The following is a 14898-nucleotide window of genomic DNA, read 5'->3' as shown; positions in this document are numbered from 1 at the left end:
GGAATGCATTAACGCAAATACACTAGCAGCGAGGGTTTATTCCATGAGAAATGGAATAACACTATCACACTTCACTATCGGCACTTAATCCTTTATAAAAGGATTAACATGCATAACATACCTTTGGGTCTTTATACAACCTTTGCACACTTACCGATATTTGCCTTTATTGCAAATCGGGTTCCACTCCTCGGTTCATTAACACCTACAGGCCTTTGTCTCTCTCTGAATCTAATGTACGATCTCCAATACTCCGATTATCGCTATCGAATATCGCTTCTCCAACTGTGCCTGGCTTCTTCCGCTCTAAACCTCCAATTGCGCAAACGTTGATCGGTCTATCGGCGATATTGCCACATTGCTCGTTAGATTTTTCTATTTCAGTTGTCGCCATTTCTTGGCACCTCCGAAATGCAATTGCAATTTCAATCGTAGTTGTTGATCACCCAGATCCAATGGCTACTGAGCACTAACACTTCACGCTTCTTTGTTTGTCCCTTTACTTAGTTTTTACGCTAAGTCATCAGTTCTTATGTGGTTTGGCTTCTTTAAAGGTTCGGCCTTCTGCCCATTCGCAACTCTCTCTTCCTTCTGAGCTTAAACTCCTCACTCTCTATTGATATTTGTCCTTGTAGAACTCTTCAACTCTACCTTCTACTTCCACTTGGTTTCTATTTTGGCCCAATTTCCCTTTGTTGTTCTGTTCGAACAGTAATCAATCTCTCCACTAGTATAGCGAACCAATTCTCCTCTTGATTCCTCGGTTCTTCAACAGGAATCCACACAACCTCCTCTGTGTTCCTTCTCTCAGAGTCCTCCACTCTTTTCCTCAATTTGATTCAAGGATCTTTCTACGATTCCTCTGAATCAACTTCGTTCCTTTGCGTCCTTCAAAATTCTGCCTACAACCTGTTGTAGAGCCTACAAATTCACAAGTAATTCATGTATGAAATACTTCTTAAGAATACTGACACAGACAGGAAATAAACGTTGTATATATATGTAAAAACAAAGATTACATTCGAGACTCCTCGGTCTTGCTAACACACAGGCCTGATTCTACTATTAGTGGCCTGTTATTTCTTGCCTGTAGGCTTACATATATTTTATCTATCTCGCTCTCTATATCTTCTATTGGACGTGCAGGTCCATCACACATATATTTATATGGAAACATTGGATCGGATCACTGTGAAGGATCCAATCACATCCTTTCCTTGAATCACTCAACTAAAGCCCTAAAGCTCGTTACAGAATACATATGTGGCAGTTTACATTAATAACAAGTCTCCGAGAGACTTATCCATTCCATCATTCACTCTGTTTTAAAACAGAAAAGTCCCCTTATTCCACTCAATGGTCCACGTCCTCTCTTTGCTCTGCTTCAGACCCTTTTGACATTATTTCCCACTCATGTTCTCATTTATTTGAGAGCACTTACAATTTCTTTCATTATCTAATTAAATCACTAAAAGGCCTAAATTACATTAACTTGAGACTTAGGAAAACTATTTTCTAAAAATACATGACCCCCTTATGTCTACTTTAATTACAATGATTTTCCGTAGGCTAAATGCTCTTGCATCATAAGCAGTCTACATCTCATTTTCATATTTTCATATTGTGAAGCTTGTTGCCAATTCAATATGAAGAATTTAAATTAGTTAAGAGGTTGTTTTCCTTTACCCATTTCTTTCTCTAGGTTGGTTTCATTCTGAAGAAGAAAAATTTACATATTTTTGGTATCTTTAGTCTATGTCAATATCTGTTGTTTTGTGACTGAATAACTATTATCACTCCTAACTTATCTTTTGTATGTTTTAATCTCTTTATTATCGTTGTTCAATATATCATGATGCAAACATGATATCATTTATGGATACAGGACAAAGGCTTTTTCCAAGTTATATTAGAGCTCATGTTTTGATCAAAACTACTTTGGGACCTGTTTCGATCATGCTCTACTATTTTTCCTATTTTTCTTCATCCTAGACATCATAATGTTCTTTACATCTATCGCAGATAAGTGTTATAATAATATGAAAAGGTTAATAATTTTTTGTTTTGTTCATTCTTGTAGAAAAGTTGAATTTTGTAGGTCTGCATATTCATTATACTCTGTGTGTCATACTAATTGTTGTTGCTATCTCTGATTCCTGCAATCTCTTTTTGCTTCCAAAATTGTAACTAAAAATAATAGAAGTAAATAAAGAAATAAATAGTGGATATAATTTCCTAGTGTTCACTTTTTGTCCACCTAGATAAAAATCCTCACAATCCTCATATCGGTTCATTAATATTACTCCCAGATATGTGTAGAATAGTCAACTTCCTCTTTCCTTGTATGGTATAAAGGGATTGTCAACAAAAAAACATAGAGCTATGCTATCATGAGGAGAAACTGCTCTAAACATAATACAGTAGGATCAACTACAACTCATTAGTAATAGTCATATCCTTATATTGAATAATATACATTAGGTTATTTCAGTTTAACGAGTGATATATGAGCTCCTACCCTTGATTTGCATGTAATTCCGTTTTTGTAGCTCCACCATTCAAGATTATTTTGCATCTAGATCCAAACGTTAAATTAGAGCTAGGTGTTAGCATTTTCTTAATTTAACTATGCAACATGGATTCACAGACACCTTGTTTTTCTTGAATTTGTGTAAGACATTGAACAATAGTGTTCTTCTTCAATGTATTGACAATTGTTGAGGTGCTAGAGATGCAAATGTTATTAAGACTTTTTGCTTGAAAGGAAAGCCTCTTTTTTTATCTGCTATGGTTTCAAATTTGCATAAATTATTTGTGCTAGTATATCTAGCTATAATTTTGTTATTACCTTCTTTGATTAGACATTGCTTTTTGATCAAAATCAATTATGTAATTTTGGAAGTAAATTGTGTTATTCTAGGTACATAAGGAACATTCTTAGCTTTTTGTAGATATCATCTCCAAGTACAATATTACCAACGTTACAAATTTGAATTTTGCATAACCACTTGTTTCTATCTGCCATATGTTTGGTGGTGCCTGAATTTAGATATCAAACACTTTGGGATGCATCTAAGTGAGAACTCGAAAACAGAAAATCATTCTCCTTTTCTTCATTGAACTTATTCATGTTATTTCCTCTACCTCTTATTTTGTTTGCATTTAATTTGATTCTTTTTCAATTCTCTTTGTTTCTAATGTCAAGGTATTTCAATGTGACCACTTTTTCTGCAATAATTGCAATATTTCCATGTATTGTTATGTTATTTGGCACTATCATAAGACATACCTTGTACAGGGAGATTATTAGTCCTCTATTCGTTGTTCCCACCTCTTCTTCCTCAACCTCTACTACGACCTCTTTCTTTTTGTCAAAAGCTTTCTTTGTAAGCTAGTTTTCTCTCACATTCAATCAACATTCCACCAACTGAAGCATCCCTACAACTTCTTCATACAAAGAAATGCTTGTCTTGGAAAATACAGAGTGTGGGTCAAAATTTGCAAATCATTTATACAAGTGAGGGTATGTGTTTGTTGTTATTTCAATGTTTGAGATGACTTAATGTAATTCCATTGTCATAAAGTCAGCAATAAATTGATTTAAAAGTGAGGTATATGCCTAACAAATAGGAGTCTTACTCTACAAATCTAATTTAGTGGCAAGGAAATATTCAACTCTAAATGCCTGATCTCCTACAATGTAAATTTATAGATAAATGGCTAGCCTAAATCTTCCCATTGTCCACATATCCCAAAAAAACATGTATATCTGGACTCTGGTCGTGTTTGAGAGAGGGGAGATCACATAAATAATCCATTATCAAAAGAAAAAGTTAAAGCACAACATTATATGGAGATTTTTTATTTAAATTTTATTACATACCTTAGAAAGTTTGAAAGGATAGAATTGAAGCTTCCCTCTCCTTCCACACTTCATTAAATATGCCCCTTTTCCAATGTAGATGTGGCCTGCAGAATCACAATCAACAAACATAATATGAAAAGTAAGTTTAATGAATTAAATTAGCTTTGTTATACCTCAAGAAAATGGACTATGAGAAATTGGATTCATTCTCTACAAAAGATGATATAGCAAGATCTAATCACATTTTTAACTGAAACAAAGGTAAGTTGGATTCATGCTCTATAATAGACGATATAATGAGATCTAATGACTTTGTCAACTCAAAGAAAGGTAAGTTGAGTAAGATCAAGCTCCAAAATGATGGAATCCAACTTTTGAGTGGCAGTTACTATATATATCTAGCTACAGGCTATAACATAAAGATATTTGTTATATGTGAAGATAAAAAAATGAAAGGAATGTGAAAATTTGACCATCAACTATAAGTTCCTTTCAAGGACTAGATCAAACCATAACATTGTTATCAAGATAATCAACTCACCCATACTAGTACACTTCTAGTAGTTTCATGATAAAAATCAAACTCAATAAACTTCAAACAACATAAATTAACCAACGATATGTCTGAGGTTGGTTACGTAAGGATTATATCATACTAAATTTAGGGAAGCTTTAGTTGAACCATTGCCGACCTATTGAGGCTTTTGAATGTTTTGAGGGCGGTATCTACTAATTTTAGTCATCCCAACTCAATGGCCTATAAAAATGACTAGATCTTTGTAACTTTTAAGATATATTGAACCATAGAACTGGGAAAGAAAAAATACAAAATAAATAAATCTAAATGATAATGCTGGTGCAGACAAGAGTGGGAGTTTTTACTGGGTAGTCGGACACACTAATGGTTTTGTTTGATTATTTGAAAATTTTCCAGCTAGTCATAAGGATAATTATGAGATTATTTTTTTCAACAAAATTTAAGTGATGTAAGTGATAATCATGAATTTTTTTTTAATGATCCTATTTTTAAGGCTTTCAAGTAAAATATTTATTATTTTAGGGTTTTAAGCTAATTGGTATTTTCATTTTCCCAAAGTCTATGCATGAAAGAAGGGAATCATGTTTACAATGTGGATCAAATTTTGATATTTAGTTAGTCTATGTCTGCGTGATAAAGTTCCATAACCTTTTGGGAACACAATTCTTCAACTTTTTGTCACAAACATGAGTCCTAGTAGATCCGAGTCTATAATATTTGAATCCATTTCCAATATTTCCTTGCAAATTGAAATAATTATGGATCTACATGTTGTGTATCTTCCTAGGAGATCTAGAGACCAACCAATTTCTTGAAGAAATGTTTGAGCTAGGAACATGCCAATTTGCACCCTATGTATCAATACAACTAGGAAATACATTCTACCACACAACATTATAATTGGAGGAATCAAGAGAGATTTAACACCTAATTATAGCAGATAAATGAACATGAATACACAACTTGTTGCATCATAAACACAATCTCTTTATTTATTAGCTGCTCCTCTAAACTTCAATGCAGCACACAGGTCCAAACCATGGTTTCCAGCCAATGATTAATGCCACATGCATACTAAGGCTCCTATGAGCACATTATCTCTCTATCTCTGTTACATAGAGGCAAGCTTGTCCCCTTATACACAGAGATTACAATCATTATATCCTAAATTTCTTGAAAGAAATACATCTAAACCCCCAAATACCAACGCTGCCACATTTTTTGGGTGTTAGATACCCACTACACAGTGCATAGGAATCTTGCTTCATGGTCTTACTATTGGTCTTACTATAATCTCTCTTCTTGCGATTTAGATCCAAAATCCATCCTTATCTCCTCATGATTAACAGACCCAACAACTCCCATAAATGGGTCAATAAGTTGGAGGTGTGTCATGCTCTACTTCCCCTGCATTGAGCACAAATCTATATAGACCCGTGTTTGAGATGCCATGCCAAAGAGGGATCTAATCTCATGAAATGCAATAATTTCTTGTTATGTGCATTGAATGGATATTGTGATGAGGTGTTGGGACTCTTTTATCAACTACAAAATGACAGGTATCAACAGATGTAATTAGTGTGATCATTGTGAGATATACTCAATTTGGTCATAGTGTTGAATCCTTGAAATCCTTCAGTTGAATGCAAGTTGCAGAGGTGAAGCCTAACTCTATTACCATAACAATTTTTTTTCCTTCATGTGTTGACTTAATGGATTTGTAGTGTGGGCATTGAATGCATGGGCATGAGGAATATGCCCTAACACTTTTATGAAATAAAAGAAGCAGACATAAGGTAGGCCATATCAGGTTCATTGCTATTTTATCTCCCTGCAACCAGAAAGGACTAGTATATGAAGGCTAGCATCATTTCGATTGAATTAGCAAAAAGTTTGAGGTGAAGCCTAGAGTGGAGCATCATGCGTGCATGGTTGACCTCCTCAGCCACTCGAGACACTTGAATGGAGCATATGTGATATTGTCAAACATCTATGCTACTCTGTGGGATAATGTAGTCAAAGTGAGAAAGCTAATGTTAGATAAGGGAATTAGAAAAAAGGAACCAACATCTCATTTTTACAGATAGTTCTAGCTGCTGCTAACTGAGGATGTTTTGAAATATATCATGGAAACTCTTAGACGTTGTTCTTGAGTTTCAATGATAATACACCCTCTTCATTTGAATGTTGCCTCTCCAAAACCTTGGAGAGGAGAGACATGGAGGAGTTACAACTTTGCATACTTCCTCAACAATCCTCAAGGTGGCTAGAAATAGATAATCATGATAAGCTCCAAGCATTGGACAAGTCTTGGTTGAAGCCTTATGTTGTAAAAGACGAATTCAGGCAAGTCCTGGGCCAAGTTTGGGACTTCGTTGAGGATTTTTAGTGAATTTAGAAATTATCTCAAGCTTTTCTACAGTGTTTGGTTGTAGAAAACCATTGGAGCAAAAAAAAGGCATTTTCAGGGAAACAAGCCAACCTAACGGAGGCCAAAAGTTGGGTTACTAGTTTGAAAACAAGAATTTCATTGTCAAGCAAATTGGATGGAGGGGCCAGCAAGGGAACATGACAAGTTGTTGCCTCAGGCTTGCATATTTTTGTGGGCTTGTTTGTCGGTATTCAAGGTGGTTTTGTGGTCAGAGAACCCTAGAGGAGTGCATGATTTGGTCCTGCAACACATTTTGGGAGGCACTATAATTGTTTTTGGTGGGATTCTTTCTTATTCAATTGAGGACTATGTCATGACAAGACTCAGCTGAGAAGGCGATGAATTCCATGGATGTTATAGGGATTTGACAAGAGGTTGCAAGGTCTGGGAGACTATGGAAGTGCAGATATGATTTTAATTGATACTTCAAATGTGACCAAGCTTAAAAATCAAGATGGTTATGGTGCAGAAGGTCAAAAAACAACAACAGAAGAAAAAAAATGGAGACCTTGTGCACCTCTAGAAAGTAGTTCTACGCTACCTCACATCTATTGTAGCTATTGAAAAACTCTCATATATGCCTAAACATGGGAGGAACATGATCACAACATTATTTTCTTTCCATTTATTCTCTTCATTTATGAATTTCATGGCAAGTAAAATAATCATTTTCTTCTTTTATTTGAGAATTATATGGAAGGCTGAAATGTAACTTTTTCACAAGGTGCCAGAATTTATTTTCAAGATAAAATTATTCAACGCACCCTAATTAATAGGTCCTAATGGATCCTGTTACAACTAATACTTAAATATATCATTCTAGAAATTTTCCTCCTTCCAAATTGTAAATTGAGTAAGTGGGCTTTCTATATTTTATTTCCAACCAAAGTTTGTGCCTGCCCATTGGTGCTCTTGTCGATGCGTAAATACAGGGTCTAAGTGTTCGGTATCAAGTTCTTGGAGGTATAGATTGATCAAAGAAATTGGGCATGGATCAATCGATATACTCATATGTAAACAACATGCTCAATGTTTTCTGGTGGGAGCATGGAACATAATAAATCTCATTCATTGGATTGATGGGGCCTTCTCACCTATCATGTATGATTTGATAGGGGATTTCTTGGTGGATTTCTATCTCTTCCGATGGTAACATTGGAAACTCACATGTCATTACAGTAAACATAGAAGTGATGTCACTGTTATAGACATTTTTGTGCCTTACAGCATTGAGCATGAAATGTCCATAATCCAAGGGATCCAAAGTACCTAAATGAGTTGTTCCTACCCCTAGAGGAACAAGGTCAACCAATGACAGCTTCTCCCAGAAGTTCTCCACCAAAAACCACTCAGAAACAGTCAATTCAGGATCAATTCAAAGGTTCCACTAGCTGTCTGCGCTGAAATGCAGAGATTACACTGGCTAGGTGCACTGCAACGCAGGTAGAAGTACTACCAGGGTGCACTGAGCGAGAAATGACAAATGGCAAGTTCATTCAATGAGGTGGAAAGACCCTGGAAGCTTCCAGAATCTTCCTCAATGACACTTGCCTCAATGAATTCGACTAGTGATGAGTAAGAGGTTCTCAACCTCCAAGTGGAAGCAAGAACTGACAGAGAGAAGCCACAAGTCAAAACATAAGCTGACTCATCCTCTCTGCTTACATCTATATATGGATCTCTCACCCAGAGGTTCAGGAGGCTGGAATTTTGTACTTTGCAGAGAATTGCTGTTGGTTTGAGATTGAGATTAGTACATTGGGTGATTTATGCTTTGTTGGAGGAGAGGAAGGGATTCCTTTGCTGGGAGGTAGATGCTGGATCAGAACTCACTTGGTTGTATCTCCTCTTGGACTTTCTTATTCTACCAATAAACTATTTGAGTTTCTCCTACATGCTGTGTACCAATGATGTTTTGTTATGCTTACATGTTTAGCTTAATCTGATCTTGAGCTTTTTATGAATGTATATCTATATCTTCGTGTAGTTTCTCTCTCTTGTGATCTTGCAGGAATTCGGTGAAGCTGGGCCGGTGAAGGAGCAAGGAGCTGAGAGCCACTGAAGAGAGGAGTGATTGGATCAACAAACTAGCAGAAGACACAGGTTAGTTACATCCTTTCTCCTCATTTACATTTCATAAAGAAGAAATACTCAATTAGTTTACCTTGTTTGTTGCTAAGGCACTATCACACCTTAGAGTGGGATAGGGGCATTCCGAATGGATACTTTTCCCAACAACAAATTGGCGACTCCGCTGGGGAGAGTATCTTGTTAGTTTATTTGTGTTTCTATTGTTGTTCTTCTCATAAACTCAGGAGTGTCGAATCGAAATGCACTTGCCATTTTTCAAGTGCAAAGTAGAGATCTGCCACTCTAGTCCAATCACTGGGCCCGTTTTTATGATCTGAACAAACTGATCCACAAGTGCTCTAACAGCCCTTTGTGATAGATCTTAGCCCTCCTTTAAATCATCCTCCTAATTGTACCTAATTGATAGCTTTTATCCGGCCAAAAACTGTAGATCAAACTGCAAACCGTAACCCAGAACCCAGAAACAACTCTTGTTTCTGCTTCAGCGCAGACTCTGTGAAGAGATTCTGCATTTCAACGCAGGTCCCGTGAAGGCTACCTGCGCTGAATGTCAAATCCTCTGTGTTGGGAGTGCACTGATCAGTCTTTGCCTTGTGCAGCTGTGGTTCCCTGATTCCTTTGGCTCAGTTTTATCTCTGTTTTTTGCAGCCTGTTATCAGTCAGTGTACCTATCTGAAACCCCTTTTCTTTGCCTCAATTCTGCCTCAGTTGTATAAAGAAACTGTATTTGTTCTTTGTGTATTTGTTACATCATTTGCAGTTTCCCATTACAAAAGTAAACTAGTCATACTGTCGCCCTTAGATCTAGACCTGTCGTAAGTGTCGTTTTGATCTTAGGAGTGAGTTTGTTTGCTGTTCACAGTTGATTGAGCTTTTACTTTTGTCGTTTGGTTTGAATTTATGCATTTCTAGTGTCGAAACAAGTAAATCATAAAGTGTCGTAATCGTCTTTTTGATTTTGAAAAAGGAACTTGTTTATGTTTTCACTTGAAATCGAATTCAAATTTGTACAACAGCTTTCTTTTTAGGCATCAATATTAAGAAAGCGAAAACAGATACATGCATTTGTGCATTTGCATTTTGATAGTTTGCATGCTTTGATTTAGGGAAAAGTGCATTACAGTGTGCTCTATGCTCTTTGAGAAAAGTTTGTATCTTCCTTTTCCCCTTGTAGCTAGGATTTTCATTGTTGAAAAGATATAAAAGCTTGCTTATCATCTTTAGACTGCATTTAGGAATTGTATCATACATCTCGTGGTGATCCAAAAAGGCAAACTTCTAAGAAAGATCAACCTAAAATAAATTGAATGAACTTAACAATGCTTTGTAACTTAACGCACAACATAGAGGTCTAGGCTAGAGACATGTTCCGGCGTCGTAAAACCTGGTGACTGTCGATCTCGCTGATGGTTGGGTGATTCCTCCTGAGGGACGATAGCGTCAGTACGAATTGTGCTCCCATGTACCGTCGAGTATATATTGGGAGACCCCTATAGGCATAAAACCTTTATCCTTAGGAAGCCGTGTCGGCCGCCCTACTGATCGCAATGCACTGAACACAGCATTCGGGAAGATTGACCGCCCGTACCTTAAAAAGTATTCTGCGGTTTTGCAAAAAGTTTGGCACACCCTCTACCTAGAACTCCAGAGCAGTTCCTTTTGGCCTTTTTCAGACTCTATAACGGAAAAAGTCCATCTGAGCATTTGTCACTTCGGGCTCGTTAAAACATCGAAGGAGACTAGAGTCATCTTTAGCTTTTTCTCGACTCTTTAAAATTGAAAAAGCAAGTTGTGTCTAAAGCGTCGTTAAAATTTATTTTAAACGGAACAATCACCCCTTTTTCCTGCGTTGATCTTTAGGTTGAGAAAATGGAGCACACCAACCAAGGAATTCCCCTTGGTGGAAATCCTAGTCCCTTATCCTCTTGGGGAGGTGTTGGTGCGCCCCATATGGCCACATTGTCGCTTCCAGGACTGACAATTGGCTTGCCGGTCTTGCTCTTCTCAACCAATGTCGTTCAGAACACCACTATTCCTGAATAGTCGAATCAACAGTTAGACCAGTCCAGAGTTGCCCACCAGCCTTCTACATCCTCTAATTCTTCCTCTTCTCCTTCCTCTTCGCTTGACGGAACTGGTAAAACAAAAAACCAGGTTCATAAGGAGAAGAAGGAAAAGAAGAAGAAAGAGAAGAAGAAGAAGGAGCCAAAAACGACTGGGGGCAAACAAGTGTCGTTTGATAGAAATCCACACACAGCACTGACTAGGCCTAAATCGCCATGTGTCATATGCAAGGGAGACCACTTCCACAGAGATTGTCCCTGCATCCCTCGGATACTAAGGGACTGGTCTCCCCATTTGCACAATCCGGTGGCATCAACCTCTGATAGCCATGTTGAATGCATACTGTCAACTAGCGAGAGTGAAGTCCTTGGACAAAAAGGGAGAGCTAGATCTCCCTGTAGACTGTGCGAAGGCAACCACGCCATCCACCGTTGTCCCTTCTTAGACGAAGCGAAAAGAGTTTTGGATGATCGTCCGGTTTCACCGTTACGACTTCCTCCTGGATATAAAAAACTCTTGCCGAGTCCTTCGTTAGTTGAAAATCCAGCTGGCCCACTCAAGTGGTCAGCTGAAGCGCTGGTCATTGAAGATGAACCAGCTGAATCCATACCTGACGAAAGTCAAAAGTTCGAGGCGGCAGTTGACCCGGTCTTGCCTTCAGAGGATTTATCTTCGAATGATACAGTCACTGAGGAGAATAAAGATGACACCATCCAAATTCTCTTCATCAGCATAGACTCCGACGAGCACGGGGGCACTCCCCCCATTCCTTTATCGCAGGAAGGAAGTTCGTCAAAGCGATACCCGGCCGTTTACTCGGTCCCACCACCAAGCAATCGAGTTGTCTCCTTCGACTGGAACCAACTAGGCAGACCCCGTTTGCCAGCAAGCATACCATTCAGAATTATCGTCCAAATATACAGAATGGTCATGGCTGGCACCATCATTGATGAAGGGGCATCTGTGAGTATCCTTTCCTCCACTACTTGGAAAGCGCTTGGTTCGCCAGCGCTTTTGCCTAAAATGAGAAATCTGACAGGCTTTGATAAAGGAACCAGTCGACCTTTAGGGATCCTCCCCAATGTGCCTATCACATTGAAAGGGAAGACCGTTCAAATGAACATGATGGTCGTTCAAGGACCCTTGGATTATAACCTACTCCTTGGATGAGACTATATATATTGCATGGGAGCCATCGTCTCCTCACTCTTTAGAGTAATGTGTTTTCCGCACGAAGGAAGAGTGGTCAAGCTCGTGGACCAGCTTTCATTTCCCGGATCACGCATTGCAAATAGTCATATACCTTCCCTAAATGGTCTCTTCACGCAAGAAATGTCTCAACCCACGATCCATCCTCCCGATGAGCGCGAGTAATTCGGAGGGATATGACTGGAACCCAGGGGGCATGCGTTCTGGTCTGCTTCGGTAGGAAAACTTTGGGTATAGGGTAGGTTTCCGCGGGAGAATATGACTAGTTTGTACCCCGTCCGTCTTGGAAGAGGGGTTATTCTAGAATAAGATTCTTTTGTCAAAGTTATGTGTTTGGCGCTCGTTGTCACTCACCTTTGTCTATCTCGGTAGACATCGCCGAAGAAATGTTTTGTTTTCTGCGCAAGTGAGACAATCTTTGGTAACCTGAAAGAGGTAGGCCTCTCCCGGTAAAATAAATGTTTTATTGGACTAAGAAGGGGTAACCTTGAAACCATACTTTATACCTGGGGGCATGCAAACCTTTTGGAGTGCAAGCAAGGGGCGGCTATTTATTTTTTAAATTTTTAGGTCCTCCCTTTAAACCTGTAGGTCTAACCCTTTAAACTCGTAGGATTAGTCGTTTCCGAACTTGCATAACGAAAGGATGCGGGGCATAGCTTTGGTAAGGCGCAAGCTCCATAAAAAATGGCATCTTACATGAGACATTCTTATCATATGACTGGATTATCGAGCAGTTTTAGCACATAGTTCATGCTCGTTAAAAAATAAACATAAGATCGAGCAGTTTTAGCACATAGTTCATGCTCGTTAAAAAATAAACATAAGACTGAGCAGTGTTTTTCCGCGTTTAAGCTCGTTAAAAAATGAACTATCTTCCGGTAAATAACCACCGTGAATGTAACATTATCAGCCATTAAAGCCTTGGTCGTGTTTGCACCGTCACCTCCACTTTTCCATTGGCCGATCGTTCACCTCCATATGATTGTTTACCCATTTTGAGGAATAGCTGCGAAGAGTGATTTCACTAGCCATCCTTGTGACACTGCCGTGCTTGGAAAATTCCAACCCTTACCTGGAATCAGCTGCTAACCCGTTTTATCACTCGTTCCTCAAAAGACGAGTCTTATTTAAGATCTTTTCATCTGACTCGTAAAATATGAAAAGATGGCCGAGTTTTGGCCTTCCATCTCGTTAAAGCGACCGGAAGTGCTATCCCTCCTCTAGATTTTAATCTTTTTGGACCTGAGGGATTATTGCACAAAACGATCGAGCGCTTGTTTTATTCGGCTCGTTAAAACTATCGAAAACTCATCCCTTCTGTATTGTTTTATACTTTTTCGGACTTAAGGGATTAGATGACGAAAAAGGACTTTCGTAGTTAACTTTATCTACCTTTTCAGACTCTCTAAAAATGAAAAGGACCGAGTTATCTTTGTCGTTAGACTCGTTAAAAACATTAAATAGCGACAAACTTGTCTTTAGACGAGAACGAGTTTCACTATCGCTAGGCTCGTTAAAACATAGCGATGGGTTTTCCCGAAGGGCAAATTATAGAACAAGCATATGTTATCCTCTCAAGCTTGACAAAAATAAAGAGGTACTGGTCAGCAATGACTGGGGAAAAATTGGGAAGAAACTCAAAGAACTTTATTGGTAGCAAGTTGCTCTTGAACATGACACTTCCACTCCGTGCCTGAGTCGGGTTGGGTTGTTTCATTCACCGGTCACATCGCCATGGTCTCGCCATACCATCCACCTTTGGGGTAAATGCTACCAATCCATCACACAAGTGTCGCCGATATGTTCAAGAGAAGTCATCCAGAGAAGTCAACCGTGTCCCATCCACTACCATACATTATCCTTCATTCTTTCATGACCGCCACCCTGAACCATATATCATCAGATCGTTTTCACCTCCATCAAAATCATTTGCTCCGTTCCGTGTCACTGATGTGGGATACATTAAGGCCCTCCTTTGACGGATCGCTTCTTGTCGACATCAGCTCATTATCCAAGAAGTTGATCTAGGAACAACCCCTTTAGTACTTTGAAGCTTGCATGCCTCAATGGCAAGTTTCTCACTTCCGGCGACAGGTATACATCAATGACCTTCGACCGAAAGATTTTGCGTGGTGTTCGACGCCAAGTCCTTTATTCACACCACGTGAATTGTACTGCAGTACCTTGAGGGTCATTATCATTATCGGTGATTCCTCTCGCGCTTGTTAACAGTTTACATCATTGACTGGTAATCAAGCGATGTCTTTCCATGTTCGACTTCAGAACATTCCTCACATGGATCGACTTGTACTTAGAGTGAAGATCGGACGAGATTGAAGACCCCGGATCTAGTTTCATCCATCCGGGCTGCGATATATATTCAGGAAAGATAAAGACATTGACATGTACATCATTGCAGCAGATAATCATCCTACCAAAAGGATGATGATTTCATCAAAATTATCAGTCTACCATCAGACGATTATCTGTTCTATGTACAGAAAAATGAATTTATAAAGCTGAGCATGGGAATGCCCGCCTCGGATAGATCATGAAAGCAGTATGAAAAATAATGTATTGTATTGTATCTTATTATAGGTCTCCTCCCAGCATTGGAAGAACTTCGGATCCTCCTAATAAAGCATTTCACCCGATAAATGGCCTCATACTTTAGGGGGCAACTGTTATAGAGATTTT

Source organism: Pinus tabuliformis, chromosome 4_2, assembly GCF_031772625.1.
Source record: "Pinus tabuliformis cultivar Carrire ecotype Pingquan chromosome 4_2, CPIR1, whole genome shotgun sequence".
NCBI classification, from domain to species: Eukaryota; Viridiplantae; Streptophyta; class Pinopsida; order Pinales; family Pinaceae; genus Pinus; species Pinus tabuliformis.
The sequence above is the reverse complement of the archived record's forward strand: the minus strand, read 5'-3'. Positions refer to the sequence as shown.